At 35.0% G+C, this 16,979-nt stretch overlaps 1 pseudogene; it reads left to right on the plus strand.

Annotated features, from left to right (window-relative positions):
* The first annotated feature begins 648 nt into the window (after nt 1-648).
* LOC149236910 (F-box only protein 6-like) lies at nt 649-10,994 on the plus strand (annotated as a pseudogene).
* Nucleotides 10,995-16,979: the final 5,985 nt, after the last annotated feature.

Consider the following 16,979-nt stretch of genomic DNA (forward strand, 5'->3'; position numbering starts at 1 on the left):
ACAGGTTAAATCAGTTTTCTGCGTCGAACAAATCAGTTTTCTGCCTCGAATCTGTAAGCCTTGCAGGTACCAGTGTAGCCCATTTTCCTGGTTCCTGGTTGTATTAAGTATTTTCTTGGCATCTGCACTCTGAATATTAACGGTATTGAAATTTTCATTAAAACCTCTGAACCTTCTACTGTCGATGGCGACAATGAAGAGCTTGCTTTCCTAGAGGTCTTTGAAAGGGTTTTTGAAAGTATTTTCTGAACCATTTCGTCCCTTTCAACGCTATTTCTGTACATGTTTAGATGGTTTACGTATTTAGTGGTAGGAGAATGAGGGCTCAGTGGCTGCTGAATCAATTAATTGAAAGTATTCTCCGAATCATTGAACTTACAATGTTAATAAGTCAATAGACCAATTGCACAACTTACATTGTTCCTCCCACTTTGGTTGAAACATGGGTTTCGCCTTCTGGAAAGAATCTTGCCAATCCAAAATCTGCTATTTTAGCATGAAATTTGTCATCTAAAAGTATATTGGGACATTTGATATCTCTGTGTATAATGCGAACAGCGGAATCCTCGTGTAGATATGTAAGTCCTCGTGCTATGCCCACTGTAATCTTCAAATAATTTTCCTAACTCAAATATAGGTTGACTATGTACTGTTGTGCCCTGGTTATTTGCAGTCTCTAAATACAACTGCAGGGACTGCTGCTATGCTTATAATCCAAATGCGAATAGATGGTATTCGATTCTTCTTTGTTTTCTTCCCCCGTCCATTCATTTTCCTGTGGTAGCAATTGGTCAGCAGCTCCTTATCAAAGGGAGCTCGACTGGATCACACCATCTTGCAGTCTATAATCCAATAGCAAAGAAATGGAGGCTGTTTCCTGCATTGCACCATTCTCATTTGAATCCGTGCATTTGTGGAATTGAGAGCAAATTTGGCCCTACTGACAAATATGGTTGTGACGGCAGCTTTCAGGTCATTGTAGCAGGCGGGTCTTCGCAAAATGGTAACAGCTATGAACCCACAATAGAAATTTATAATTCATGTGTTGATTCATGGCATGTGATTGGAGAAGTCCCCTGTGAATATGTTGTGAGGTTGGCTGTGTGGACAACCAATGACACAGTCTACTGTAATTGAGTTATCTATTTCCTCACATCTGCTAGACCTTATAATATCATTGCATTTGATTTAGTGAAGGGTACTTGGAGTGAGGTCATGGTTCCAAGGCCTCAGTAGCTCATGTGCTCCTTCCTTATAAAGAGAAGAGGCCAGCTTACTCTTGTGGGAGGATTGGGTTCTCCTAAGAAGTGTAAATGCTTGAATATCTGGGAGCTACAGGGGGATGGGTGGCATGTTAGTTCATCCAAGTTTGGATGTTTTCCAATAAGAACTAGAAATCTGGGGATGTTTTCATAGCATGGAAGCCCACAAGATATGTGCAACTTCAGCTACAGGTCAGCTCAAGGATGTCGTTTTAAAAAGGATTTTGATAAATAACTAGCATTATTTTTACTATCATGGCTAACTCTTAAACTGTTAGTATAGGCCTCCCAAGTGGCAGTGAAAACACCGGTATGTAATAAGTTTAGAGTTATGCTTGAGCCCTAGCCTTTGCCAATTTACAAAAACTGCAGCAAAACTCAAGCAAAAGTGTCATGATAAGGCATCATAGCAGATATTGATCTTTGAGACTTGTTTCTCCATTATCTATTCTGTCACCTATCTCATCACATAAGTTAATCTGTTTTTATTGTTCAATAATTTGACAACAACAAACCATGAAACTAAAAGCTCTGCCCTGCCTCTAAGTTGGGTTGGAAGGACAGGGCAGAGCAGTGTTCCTAGCCTGAAACTCAGTTTATTGTTTTTTTCTAATCCAATGTGTTTTTTTATTTACCATCTTTCTGATCTATCATCTATACGGTCATTTAAGTCAATCTATTTTTATTGATCAATACGTTGACAACAATAAACCACGAAGCCAAAGCTCTACCCTGCGTCTAGGTTGGCTTGGAAGGACAGGGTAGAGTAGTGTTCCTAGCCTGAAACTCAATTTTTTTCTTTTAACCCAATGTGTTTTTTTTATTTATCATCTTTCTGATCTATCATCTATACGGTCATGTGAGTCAATCTATTTTTATTGTTCAATAGGTGGACAACATTAAACCATGAAGCTAAGAGCTCTGCCTTGCTTCTAAGTTGGTTTAGAAGGACTGGGTAGAAAAGTGTTCCCCACCTAGGACTCAGTAGTTCTTTTTTTCCTTTTAAATCCAATGTGTTTTTTTATTTAATTGTACAAGACTTTAAGAAAACATAGGTGGAAAATGGGTTGTCGGATTCTCTACTAGGGTATCATGAAATTTTTTTTTTTTGAGTGATCAGAGTATAAAATATAATTGTTTACCACCAATTTGCATCCTATTTGCTTGTACTGTGATCGAATGATTGCGGTGGTCCAAAATTGTTGAAGCAATTTTTAGTTTTATATAGCAATTCAGTATAGTCTCTATCACTATATATATATATATATATATATATATATATATATATATATATATATATATATATATATATATATATATATATATATATATATATATATATATATATATATATATATATATATATATATATATATATATATATATATCTTCCATCCTCCAAGCCAAGCTACAGGGTGAGCATCTAACAGTTGCAGGGCATACAATTGGATAGTTGAGGTTCACCCAGTTAGATGGACCATTGCACATGCTTTTGTTGGATCTTAGGCAAAGGAAAACATCTAAGGAGATGTCAATAAAAGACCATACCTTTTAAGCCACTGTGAGAACATGAGCGCCTAATAAGCATGAAGTTTCATTTGAGCCATTCCTCTATGTGAATTGTTAAAGAACTCAAGAGAACTACTGGAAGAGTATGGACAATTTGGAATTTTGTTGAGCCATTTCTCTATGTGAATTCTTAAAGAACTCAAGAGAACTACTGGAAGAGTATGATAAGTTTGGAATTTTGTTTTGCAATTGCTCCTTATTCTGGCTTCATTTAGGAACCACAAGTATATCTCCTCGTCCAAATCTACATGTAGGAAAGTTTTTTTAACATCTAATTTCTCTAACTCAAAATCAAGAAAAACAACTAGTTCCAAAACAATACAAACATGTACAAGCTTAACAACTAGCGAAATATTTCATGGAAATATATACCTTCCATCTAAGAGTAACCTTTTCCGACCAATTTGGATTTATACCTTTAAAGATTAACATCAACTCCTTTATTCAATTTGTAGACCCATTTATATACAACAATCTTTCTAACTTTAGGAAGTTGTGTCAGGCTCATGTTGCCACAAAATCTAGCAGGTCTGGAGAGGAGATTCACCAGGTGAGGACCAAACTCTATGGCAACAATGAGGAAGTGTTGACAACCTTCCTCTTGTCGTTTAGTGGGATTTCAGCCACAAGGGAGGCTTCCCTATACTAGCTACAAGGCCACCATCATGGTCATGACCTAGAGGTCTTAATGTTCTTGAGAATATTCTCTTTCAGTGGCCCTAGAGAGGTATCCTATCTGTTATTTTTTAGGTTAGGTGAATGCCTTTTGTTGGTAAGAGAGACTCATTTAACCCATATCATACAAAGGAAGAGTCCATCTTTCAGTGTGCATGGAATTTTATAGCTTGAGTGAGCCTAACAGCTAAGAACATGTGTTTCCTCCTCATAAGTCATCGGGTTGAATTGGGAGGGGTAGAGTCTGTACACCTCTATAGATTAACTAGTCAAATTGTTGCATGGAAGAGACCCCTTGACCCACAAACCAAGGTGTCTCATATGTCAATTTGATGTTCAACTAGGCAGCAACCTTAAATTAGATTATTATTATAATTTATCAATTTAGTTATTTACATCTTTGCAATGGACATCCTTGTGTGCTCTAAAGTAGAACTCAATATTTCGATTATTTTTGGGTGTATATATGTATTCACTCTTTTAAGGCAGTTTTGTATTCAATGTTAGGCTATTTATTTTCTTGGTTTCTAAGTGTTGTTCCTCGAGATGTTTTTGGGCAGAGAACATTGCCAAGGCATCTGCTGAAGGCTTTAAAACCTCCCTACTTAAGGCCACAAGCTGGCTCTTGGATCAGAGGATGTAGCCCTCAAATATCTTTTTGAGCTGGCTGCCCAATGTCACTTCAATAGCAGCTCTATCTTTTATGCTTTAAATGCCAAATTTCGGTGGTGATTAAAAAGATTGAAAAGAAAGAAAACTACAAACTGAATACAAGCAATTACAATCAGATTTCTAGACCATGGCTTTTCCATTGGGCACATTTATCGTACATTGCAGAATCATAAGGTTAATTTGGATGAAAGAAACAAAAGAGTTAGGAGATAAACAAATACCGTCAAGGACCAGAAAGGGTGGCAGTTCTTGGCACTCAAAGAAAACAAAAATGTCATAAATGCTAATGAGGATGGATACCTTTAGGATTAGCCGATATGATAAGTATTTGCAAATAAATTCAACAGTTCTAATTTGTTCACGAGACCTTAAAGTATGCTTTAGGACCATGCAATATATGCAAAGGAATTCATCTCACCAAATAGATTGGTAACAGATTCCAAGAACTATACAATCTGTGTTCATGTTAGAGTATGACAGCAATTAAAAGAAAATATAAAAACTGAATTTACCGAAGTAAACTTTTGTGATGGTTACTCTAACGGTGTTTGGTTTATGAAACCAAATGATAGTCATCATAACCAATGTAACAATGCATATTTCATTTTATGAAGATCAAAAGATTGAAGATGATGTAAGCCTAATTATAAATTTTCTCCTCATAATAAAATCATTGTCTTGCCCATGGGTGTTTCCTTGAAAAACTGTCAAGGTTTTATCATGTAAAATCTTGTGTGTATTATCTATTCTTGTCATTATTTTTGCACTGCTGTGCCATTTCGTATCTCTCCGTGATGTGCTTTATTAGGTTGACTATGTACTGAATTTCCTATATTTAATAGATGTTTCCATGTTTTTCCTTTCTGAAAAAACTATGTTAATGTCTTTTTGGTTTGTTGTCACTTAACCTATCTCCCCCATACTGATAACTATGTTAATGTCTTTTTTGGTTTGTTGTCACTTAGCCTATCTCCCCCATACTAATATGTAAAACATCTTACTGTTAATACATCATTTGGCTATAAAGTGCTAATATGTAAAACATCTTACTGTTAATACATCATTTGGCTATAAAGGACTTTAGCTTTATTAGGTTGACTATGTACTGAATTTCCTACATTTAATAGATGTTTCAGTGTTATGAAAACACTATGTTAATTTTTTGGTTGGTTGTCATTTAAACTATCTCCCCATATTGATATGCAAAACATCTTACTGTTAATACATGTTTTTAAGGTACTGTAAAAGGTGTCCACGACCATACCCTGATCATTTATGGGATTTCCCCATTTGCAGACTATAAGGATCTTTGAGTCTCTTGAGCTATTTCCAAATTTTCACAATATGTACCTTGTCGCTGAATGTTATTAATAGACATTTTGTCATTGTGGTCTAGCTTGGGTGGTTAATATGAGAGGTTGTTCTCCTCCCCATATAGGTTGGATTTCTGCTTGTGACATGCTTACCCCTTTTGGGGGTTATCTATCTTTGGAAGAAGTCATATTAGGTGGATGTGTCTAGGTACTAAGAGGATGCATAGCTTATGCAGAGCAAGATAACAAATGTAGATCAAGGAAGGGAAAGTCATACTATGTTTATGGGCTGAGTTCCTTTATGAACAATGAACCAAATTGGGAAACTCATGATTGCATTAAGCAAGGCTTGAGTGGAGTAGTGAGAGAAAGTATCCCATGTTGTAGACCAATCCGGCTTCTAGAGGTGGGGGTATTGTGGGAAAAATCAGATGAGTCCAAATTAATATCACATGGATCTTTTGATGAAGTAGTAGTTGTACCTAAGCTATCCTTAACTGACAACACCTACAAGTCATTACCAGAGAGTGATCAGTATTTGGTTTAACCCATGTTGGGCACAAGCACAAAGCATAGCTTTCCATCAGTTGGCATGTTCAAGCAGATTCTAAGCACGTTATAGGAGTTTTAGAAACATCGTTACAATTTCTAGAAGGTTTAGACACGTATCTTACATACATAGCATGCAATTTACGTAAAACATTTTTAATTTATGCCAAAACATGTTAAAAAAATTTGTTCTACCAAATATGCAAAATATAAACCTTCTGCCTGAATGCTATTGAAACACATCTCTTAATGGGTTCTACGTTCTGTAAGAAACATGTGGATTTTTCCTACAAGGATCGCATATCATGTGTGAATAGATTATTGCTGAAAGGATCAGTATTAGGTATGGCTGGCAAATGTTCCTATTTCATACATGTTTTAAAGGTATTGTAAGGCTATAAGGATCTTTGAGTCGCTTGAGCTATTTCCAAATTTGCACAATATGTACCTTGTCGCTGAATCTTATTAATAGACATTTTGTCAATGTGGTCTAGCTTGGGTGGTTAATATGAGAGGTTGTTCTCCTCCTCCTCTAGGTTGAATTTCTGCTTATGAAATGCTTACCGCTTTTGGGGGTTGTCCGTCTTTGGAAGGATTCATATTAGGTGGATGTGTCTTGGTACTAAGAGGATACATAGCTTATGCAAATCAAGATAACAAATGTAGATCAAGGGCGGGAAAGGCATATTATGTTTATGGGCTGAGTTCCTTTAAGAACAATGAACCAAATTGGGAAACTCATCATTGCATCAAGCAAGGCTTGAGTGGAGTAGTGACAGAGGGTATCACATGTTGGACACATCAGGCAATTTTGGACACATCAGTCGACATGTTCAGGCAGATTCCGAGCACATTATATGAGTTTGAGAAACATCGTTACAGTTTCTAAAAGGTTTAGACACATACCTTACATACATAGCATGGGATTTATGTAAAACATTTGTAATTTATGCCAAAACATGTTACAAAAATTTGTTCTACAAGGTCAGCTCACCTTTAATAGTGGTGTGAATGACAATTCATTCTCATATCTTGTGCCCTTATTATTGTTTCACCATCAAAAGTTAGCCTTGTTAGATTAGATTCCGCATTCACATCACAACTTCTTTTACTAGAATTTTGTGCTGTGGTGAATTTGATGAATTGCAAGTACTACTATCACGAAAAAAAAAGAATCCCCCTATTAATATTATGGAGACAGCCTTGACAACGAATGCCATTCCTCTGTTGTTGAATGGTTCCACTGAGATTCAACCACTACTTCAGATAATCGATGTTGGTTATGTTACCTCATTAAAAACAACATCCTCACACTTCCACATTACTCTATCTGATGGAACACATCAACACAAGACTTTGCTACCATCCGCATATAGCCCACAAGTTGCATCTAGAGACATCCAAATTGGCTCAATAATTCTGCTTAAAAAAGCAGCTTGCACGATGCTCCAAAACTCCTCGTAAGGCCCAACATTTGAAATTACCCTCTTCTATTTTTTTCTTTCTAAACGCTTCTTGCATTACAAAAAAAATGGAATCTTCATTAATTCATTTCTCATTTGTTTACGTAAGGTCCATCCGATAGAATTGTTAAATTGTGATAATTTCAAAGTCATGTACATTTAATACAAAAATAAAAAATGCAATGTCAACTCATTAATTGATTAGCTTTGCAGTGTCAATATGAAAATTGAGAAAAAGTTGAAACATCTTTTTAGGTGATCTTTTTCAAATTTCAATATGAAGTTAGAAATAAATATTTTTGGTTGTGGCCCAAACTGTAATAAAACCATATATATGATTATATAACTTCCTAAAAAGTGTTGGTTACATCATTATAAATATCTATATATGTAGTTATGTAACTTCTCATAAAGTATTGGGTAGATCATTTTTAAGAGAGGTGGATTAGAAGAGTCTCTCATTTATCAAGAAAGATATTTGCAACTTTGAATGGATTGTCTCCAAGAATGACCAAGAAGCATGAGGAATGACTGGGTTAATGCACATAAGAACCCAACAAGACATCCTTTGACGTACCCCAGATGTCAAATACCCTCTCACCCTTTAATACACCCCTCAATACATACATGACATCCACTCAGGCTTAAAAACTTATTAGTACATTGAAAAAATTGTATTTATCTGCTTAGTAACTTACTATTGCATTTTTAGACCTGAAATATCATTTATTTAATTTTTCAAAATTGAGGGGATACAAAGATTTTCATTCTAGATATTCATCATTTTCATCCATTTGGAAGATTATCCTTTATTTCTTTTAAAAAACCCTTACATGGTTATTAATCACAATTTTTCTTCTTAACATTAAGTCAATTTCTAAGTAGTTAGGACATTGGTATATAGGACCTTGAGAAGTAATCTTTAATCACCACACCTTGACTTAACACTTAGTCATCTTCCATCATGTAGAGACTCCTTACCTACAATTGTCCTAACAATTCAACCTCGCTATCCCACCCCACCTTAACACTGTCATTTTGAAGATGTGAGGACATAATGTATCTCTTAATCAAGTGAAACCCATTTGCAAATCAAAATGATGTAGGCAATCTTTTCACTATCCAAAAAAAATGCCTGGCATATTGGTGGAAAAAGAGATTCCTAGTTCTCAGAAGTTCTATTGCCCGTTAAAGGATTGCTTGACTGTTGAAGGATGTGCCTGAAGTAGGAAGCTCAACTGAGCCAGTTGTTGTTGTTATAAAAGAGTCAAAATGCCCTAAATGCAGAAGGTTGTTTTGTGCTCAATGTGGTGTGCCATGGCATGTGGGTTTGGATTGCTCTGACCTAGAGAAATTGTCTATTCCCAAGAGGGACAAAGATGATTTGTTGCTCTTAAAGCTTGCCAAAAAAAATATTGGAAACTGTGTGGAAACTGTGGACAAATTGTTGAAAAACAACTGCATGTTGTCACATGATTTGCAAGTCAGTAAATTGGTAAAATGCATTTTTGTTGAATATTTTTTTTTTATAATACCCTATTCGACTTTGATAAAGATAATTGGTTCCAATCTGAAAATTATATTTTCTAATCATAGCTGTAGGTTATGATATCTTTATTGTGTACATATGGATGCCTAAGTATTTCCAATTGAAAAGCAAAGCTACATACTAATTGTCCATGGCTTAACAAAGATGTTTCTTCAAATGTATCTAGCTTAGGAAAACCTAGTATTTGAAAACTACTTAACTAAAATCTTTCCCTCGCCTCTGGTGAATTTGTCATTGAAATTTGTTGTTCAATACTGGAAAACTAAGAGGCATTGCTTGGTTATTTAAACCACAAGGAGAACTGACACATGTGGTGGAAATGCGGATCAAAGTGGAAGAATGATACAGTGCCTTGCAAATGCTTTGGGTGGGAATAATGATAAAAGGAGCTAAGATTTCCTTGGATTTGGGACCTGGGAGACAACAAAGTTGTGAAAAATACATATGGTTGTAAATATTGTTTACCAAATTCCATTGTGGTTTCTCTTTAAGTTGATCTTTGCAATGTAGTCCTGATTCTCTTACACAGGGGAATTGTATGTTTTTCAGGTTGTATAGATGTTGAACAATTAATGTGCATTCATTATTGAATATGTATAGTAATGTTGTATTCAAGTATGTTTACAATGTTGTGTTCAAGTGTATTCACAATTTGTTCTTATACCACAACTTCTTCATCATGAATAACTTGATTTGTTTCAAAGTGCATGCCATGAATATTTCATTCAAGAGATACATGCTTGAACAAAAAAAAACTTAAAATATAGTAAGTTCAACCGCATACCTGTTGTGGATATTTGATAGTCAGGGTTCTTGCGAAGTTTCATGAGTCAAGAGAAAGCCTCAAAGGACCTTGTGAAGTCTCTTTACTGAAATCTTTTTGAAGACTTACCTTCGCAGGTTTTGGATAATGTGATCAGGGGTGTTCTGAAGTACATATCAGATTGCATTGTAGCCACATTTCTCAGTGATAACGTTAAGCAGTTCAATACAAATGTTGTTATGGGAATTGAGGTTGATTTGACACTGCTAGAATCTTTTGCAGATACTCAATTTCATGACAGTGGCTTGGATGAGCTTGAAGGTGCAACAAATCCAAAAAATTCTTTGTTAGAGGCAAGGCAGTTGGTTAGTCTTTTATTAAACAACCATCCAGAGAATTTCATGGGACATTAAAAGAGACTGAGAGAGTTTAGTTGATGTAATGATAAAAATTCTTTATTTATGGAGTTGGAAAATCGTCATTTGTAGGGTTAATAACCTTGTCTAATAATAATTACTGGAAAAGAGGCCATTGCCTCAAATATTCTTCTTTCTAAGTTCCTCATCCTATTGTTTTGTAGTCACCATCAATAGTCACAGTTGATGTTCTGGTAAAATATTCCTCCTCGAGAGCAATGGAATCTTAGTTAATGGGCATTTATAACAAATTCTTGTGAAGTGTGGAGGATGGAGAACATTGTACATCAAGATGGGGCTCCATTCATGTATTATCACACTTGCAATTTAAGCCTTACAGGCTTTTATTTTTATGATCCTTGTTGTTGCGAACATGTTGAGCGACTGCGCTGCCAAGAGCCACTGCACGTATGTTTTTTTTTTAATCTAAATTTCTATCAATCTCTCTTCCCTTTCCTTTTCAAATTTAGTGTCGTTTGTCACAAGTTTGAATCTAGCTACATCTAAGCTCGTTCATTTTTGGGTTGTTTTGTTGAACAGTAAAAAGGGCTTCCAGATGGATAGTATTGTGGAGACAAGCTATGAGATGGGGTACTGCGTTATATGTAGTTGTTATAACTTTCATTTCTATGGTTCCATAATGATATGATAATTGAATTTATTTGGTTTTGGTGTAAACAGGCATGTTGCGGATGTATCTCTAGAGAACGACTGCAAGTGCGGCCCCAACTACCAGTGCGGCACTTGCAGCTGCCACACATGAATCAATAGAATCTCTTAAATAGTGGTTGTCTCTCTAATTGGTGTGTAATAAGTCTAGTATGTTCCACCAGACATGATGCATAGTTGTGGAGTGTCATAGATGTTCCTGTACCTGCAATTTTAATAAAGACTCAATTTACATAGATTTGGGCTTTTAAGTGTGATTTCTATTGTTCATGGCATGCCAATTATTATGCTACTCACGTTAAGTTATCTTTGATTTTGTTTTCAAAAATGTTATATAGGAATATGTATACCTTAGATGGGCTTCTGCAATGACATATATAAAGTGGTTATTTGTTTGTTTTCAAATTAAAATACATTTACATGAAATTCTCAAATTCTCTTCCTTTTTTGGTTCAAGCATGTCAGCATTTTTTTATCTAGATTTTTGGAAATCTAGATAAAATTAAGTTTAATTCTTTGTAATTAGAATTTTCATTCTGAAAATGAATCTGCAATTAAAATAAGGATAAGTTTGGATGAGGGAGATGCATACTTGTACAGGAGGCACTACAACAGATTAATGTTGTTTGGGTACATTTATTTATGATCCCAAAAGCCATTGCCAATAAAATATCATCTAATTTTATAAAACCTCATTTTTGCAAATGGGCTGACCTGGCAATTCCTAAGGAATTCGGCGGTTGGGGATTCTTGGAAAAAAAAAAAATTGGACAAGCTCTGCTGATAAAATCTTTTTGGAGAGCTATAAACAGCCTTGGGATTGGCAGGACATCATTCACAAAAAATACTTAAGACAATCTAATATGGAGGGTTTGTTCATGAATAATACCAACATCAGAACAAATGGGTCTTTAATTTGGAGGAGTCTCATGAAAATTATCCTCTAGTGGTGCATGAGGATGGAGTGGGAGTTTAGCAATGCTTGGAAAATTTTGATTGGTACAAACTACATCAAAGGTATGAACAAAGAGAGGGACATATAGGGACACACATTAGACATCATCAACAAAAATAGATATATATTTCTAGGCCAAGCAATAATAAGATATCAGATTGACTGTCCTATTTGGAAAAGCTACATACATGGGACTAGTAGGGCAATGTGCCATTGAATGGAAAGAATTCACCAGTGGCCTCGGCAAGACATGCCTATTACACAATGCTCTCGGCGACGACATCACATGGAGTGGGAAATTGTACAAACAGACTCCCATTGTTGTTGAATCATACATATATTACATTAGACGGAGACACAGTCTACAACAGACTTCTTGGCTCTACATGGTATGGAAGTTGAAGATCCCATTAAAATTAATTTTATTTGCTTGCCTTGTATAGAAGAATAAAGTTTTGACATGGGACAAATTACTAAAAAGAGGATTCTAAGGACCTAGTTTTTGCATCTTCTGTAGAGACTCCACAGAAATTATAGACTATATTTTCTTCTCGTCCTTCAACTACACAAGTTTGGAGAAGTATCGCTCAATTTCTGAACATTCCATTTAGCTTGGCATCTAACTTAGAACATAATATGTCCCCTTGGTCCGATAGTATAGTAAAGAACAAAGAGATGGATATATATATATATATATATCATTTCGGAGATATAGAATGCTCGAAATTACCATATATTTGAGAGACATCCTATCGATAAAAACATAATCTGTTTGAGAGTTATATCTTGGATGAACGCCATACCACAGGATGCAAAATCTCATAGGAACACAATGAAGAAAAGGGATCTTTCGAATATAACCCTGCCTGCTATACGGTTCGATGATGCTGCACAAGTGGGATTGTGTGGGTGTGGAGCAGTACTCAAGCTGGATGGAAATTCACAATACAACCTCTCTTGGCATGGTGGCGCTGGCACTAACACCAGAGCATAAATCATTGCACTATGGGCACTACCCTGGTTTGTAAAAGAGAAACGCTTGCACAGCATCAACATCTATGGTGACTCCATATCTCTCATAGAAGGGATACAAGGACTGACTGAATATGACTCGCCTTTATTATTCAGATGGATCAACAGGATAAAACAAACGCTGGGCTCCCTAATGTAGAAATTTTGAATAATATAACACTTATTCACAGAGATTATCCTGATTATACACTATTGCGGAATGCATGCATAATACATAACCTCCTCTACGTTGATCATCAATTTTGTGGAATTAAAAACAATGAAACATCAATCGCATGCGCACATTAACACAGTATGTAACCGAGGAAAGCATATAGCTGAAAACCCCCAACTATCTGTATATTATAATGATTGAGAACATGTAACAATACATAGTACAATACTCCTCGCAAGTACTCAGTACTATGTCCACCTGTACACACAAACTAGCTCATATCTGAATCAATCACAGGTTCAAATCTTCTCCGCTGCTTGCCTGCCTCCACTGCGCAATCCTGCATGAGAATGGATGAGAATGGTTGATCCAAACTCGTATTTCCCTTGGCTGAACCACACAATCCTCATTGGCAATACTCAATCCATTGATTGTGCAAATCTCATGCACAGCTATAGTCACAACTGACAGCTGTTTTGCCCTTTCACTCACCTCTAACACTTGTCTCCACTGAACTGTCCATGCACTGAGTTAACTGATGTATTATTTAGTTGCTTTATGGGTTAATAATTAGTGAATTAATTAATAATTAATTCACATCACTCATCACTAGTGTATTCTGCAGTTAGACTAAATACAACTAGTTCAACTAAGTCAAACTGAACACAACTCCATCAACTCCTCAATCAACTCCACCAAACTCAATCTCTTGAGTTCTAACTAAAGTCCATCATGCAATAGCTCAACTAACCCATAAGAAAAGCGTATTTCCTTCTGACAATTGCATGTGCCACATCCGTAGCTCGAACTGAAGTGCTCCAAGAGGATAAGATAATGTTTATAGTCCAAATATTATTAAGAGCTAATAATATTCGACTGTTCTATTTTTAGCTTGGCAGTCTAAAAATAGACTCCACCCATATGTCTAAAAATAGAAGTCCATCTATTTTTACCAACATGACCAGTCATCCACAAATAGCATCCTGCAACTCATAGACCATGATCCATATGTCTAAAAATAGACTTTGCGCCAAAAATAGCCTGCGGGCCCACTTAGTGAAGGCGACTCCTTTCCACTAAGCTCCATCATCTTGTTGCATTTTCAACACCTAACATCCTACACCACAAATCATATTTATAGGGATGCTAATAAGGAGGTGGATAAGTTGTCAAAAGAAGGTCTGGATGGACAATGCGGCATTATGAACTAGAAACTTTCAATGGACAGGCACATGAAAGAGGAAGGAGTGATCCACTTTCCGTAACAGAATCAGATCTTGTTTCTTTTCTCTTTATCTTGTTTAATTTATGATGAACTGATAGTAGAATATTCAGTATATTTAACACTACTTTTTTTTTTGGATATGGACAACATTTTGTATGGTTGGACCTTGAATAACTAGAAATTAGTCCATCATGGTAGACAAAGCTTACGAGATCACCAAACTGTAACCATCCTTAAATGTTTATTTTCTGAAATATGTACTGGACTTTACCAATAATAATAAAGCCAACGTTTTTTTCTTCTGACAAAAAAAAAAAAAAAACGACGATAAGTTTTGATTGTAGAATTCATTTTCTATATTCTTTATTGAGGATTAGCCTTTCCACAAAGCTCATGCCCTTCCTTGGTAGTTATTACTGAGTCAGATGACTTGTGATTAGCCGACTTATTGATTTTAGTGGGCATTTACCTACATTTGCCTCTTTAGATTACAATCGTATATCACTACTGAGAAGCCACCTATACATGCCTATTTCACATCTTTTAACAACTTGTTTGTTAGCATTTCCTCCTAGTTAGCCCGTTGTTTAGGATACCACAACCATTTCAATGGACACTGATGGGTAACTGTGTTACAGTCCTACCACAATCATTTCAATGGACACTGATGGGTAATTGTGTTACAGTGGTTGTGCTCTGGTTGTTTCCAAATTTGTGGAAGTTAAGCCGACATTTTAGGGTAGATAGAGCGAGAAAATTTTGTCTTATTGTGTTGCTCTATGTGTTTTGGTGAAATGTTATGTGGGACGATCCAGTGATTGGTATAATGGGATGTTATCTTCTCCAACAAGTTTCAAATTCTATGAAGAATATCTTTGGCCCCTTGTAATAAGGCAAAAATAGTAAAATCCTTGGTAATTTGTAAGAGATTTATTGATATGCATCCTAATAGATAGCTCAGTTTTAACAAATCCTTATCACATTTTAATCAAAATTAATTAAAAAAATATACTTAAAAAACCAAAACATAAAACAATTAAACTGTTATTAAAGTGTACTTAACAGATTTGTTTTAATTCAAATTCTCGTCTAACCTCTTCATTATTTAAGACTTGAGTGATTATGTTTGTTTAAGTTCACGGCCCATAACCTCTTCATTGTTTTGGGCTCATGTGACCTGCTTACATTACCATCAGAGACACAGGGAAGTGTAACTGTGAAGGATTTGATTTCATGTATGTACCTTAAGTAACATCATTCTATACTTTTAAGTTACTGGTATTTTTCTCTGGTCAATGGATTGATTTTTGGTACTTGGAATGCCTAATTAAAATGAACAACAAATAACCGCTTCAGTGAGCCACAATTTGATTTGTCACCATTTCCAAAAGTGGACATTGGTGAACTTCGAATACACACTAAAGCACGATCACATGGGAGCTGGCATCCAAATCAAGTTGATGTGTCAATGATAGCAACAATTTGATTTGTCACCATTTCGAAAAGTGGACTTTGGACATTGGTGAACTTCAAAAGCACACTGAAGCACGATCACATTGGAGCTGGCATCGAAATCAAGTTGATGAGTCAATATAGCTGATGAAGTTTGGATTAACAATTTCCTCACTTCAATACATTTATGAGCATATCATTTTTGGAGCGAGTTGTTTTTAGTGTGATTTTTTAGGAGTTTTTCAGGTGGGTTTTTCCAGTCTAATTTCTCTAAAATCCTACAGGAATTTATTGAAATCACAAGTTTGATGGGTAACCCCTGCACAATCTAAGTGCCCTAGGGGTTTTTTAGGGTGTTGAATCCATATAAACAGTCAAAAAACCAGTGTACATGACACAAATCAAGATTTCACCTTCAAAAAATCGCAAAGAACTCCTTTTTGGACCGAATTTAGTCAATGCACAATGCCATGCCCTCCATTGAAGATATTGTTAAAGGCAGAAGGGTTCTTAAACAATATTTGAGGAATAACAGCATGACACAATCTTGAGTAATTTTAGATTTTTTAATATCGATTTTAGGATGTTATTATTATATTGTGTTTTATATTTGTTTTTATTTTTAAATTTTAATTTAAAATTTGAAAAATAAATTTTAAAGTTACTAAATTTAGTGTGTTGTTTAATTGTTTTTGGTTAGATTGTAATTTTTGTAGTTTAAAATCTATTTCTGAATGCATCAATGGATTTAGCTCCTTGAAAAACGTTTAAGACTTTTGGATTGTGCAAAATTTAGACATGAAATTTATAATTTCAGTGATTTTTTGTTAAATAGTAGATAATTTGACTTGAAGATATGTCCAAAACACCTTCAAAACATATAAGACTTAAAATAAATATTTGCATCAACCATCATCATATATAGTAATTTGGAAATTTTTAATATTGATTTTTAGTAATTTGATATTTCTTAATATTGATTTTTAGGATATTATTATACTGTGTTTTATCTTTAATTTTTAATTTAAAATATGAAAAATAAACTTTATACTTATATTAAGATGTTGTCTAACTATTTTATGTTTTGAAGTTTTTGGTTGGAATTAAGCAAAACACTTTTTGTTCAAATTGTATTTTTTGTAGTTTAAAATCTATTTTTGAATGTATTAATAGATTTTTTTTTTGTGGAAAACGAAAGTCAAGGAATACACACAACTGTTCATAATGCATTAATACTAAGGCAAACCTTTAAAGGCTCAAC

Source organism: Pinus tabuliformis, chromosome 8, assembly GCF_031772625.1.
Source record: "Pinus tabuliformis cultivar Carrire ecotype Pingquan chromosome 8, CPIR1, whole genome shotgun sequence".
NCBI lineage: Eukaryota > Viridiplantae > Streptophyta > Pinopsida > Pinales > Pinaceae > Pinus > Pinus tabuliformis.